Source organism: Salvelinus fontinalis, chromosome 7, assembly GCF_029448725.1.
Source record: "Salvelinus fontinalis isolate EN_2023a chromosome 7, ASM2944872v1, whole genome shotgun sequence".
NCBI classification, from domain to species: Eukaryota; Metazoa; Chordata; class Actinopteri; order Salmoniformes; family Salmonidae; genus Salvelinus; species Salvelinus fontinalis.
In genome coordinates, this window is record NC_074671.1 from 67262569 (window position 1) to 67263272 (window position 704).

Here is a 704-nt window from a genome sequence, read left to right on the forward strand (position 1 = left end):
GGATACCGGAACACATCTGTGATGTCAGAAATAAGTGTTCTAACTCCTCCTTCTGTGGACAGTAGTCGTCATGGATACCAGAACACATCTGTGATGTCAGAAATAAGTGTTCTAACTCCTCCTTCTGTGGACAGTAGTCGTCATGGATACCGGAACACATCTGTGATGTCAGAAATAAGTGTTCTAACTCCTCAGCTGAGTGTTTTTTGGTCACAGAACGACACAGGGAGAGGCAAAGATGGAGACCGACTCTCTCTGTAGAACACAAACCTAGCACCCATCGGATTAGGCAAAAACACTCAATAGTCGTCCTTTAGGATCCTACGAAGCTCAACGCCCGGGCTTGACAGATTTAAAGATTTAATCTTGAGATTTAACCACGTCCACAGTGTTCCAGTCAGAGGCTGCAGACACAGAGGATGATCTTATTGGCAAAATAAGCAGCAGATGGATTATAGCGTAGGCCTACAGATCCTGCAGCAGATGGATTATAGCGTAGGCCTACAGATCCTGCAGCAGATGGATTATAGCGTAGGCCTACAGATCCTGCAGCAGATGGATTATAGCGTAGGCCTACAGATCCTGCAGCAGATGGATTATAGCGTAGGCCTACAGATCCTGCAGCAGATGGATTATAGCGTAGGCCTACAGATCCTGCAGCAGATGGATTATAGCGTAGGCCTACAGATCCTGCAGCAGATGGA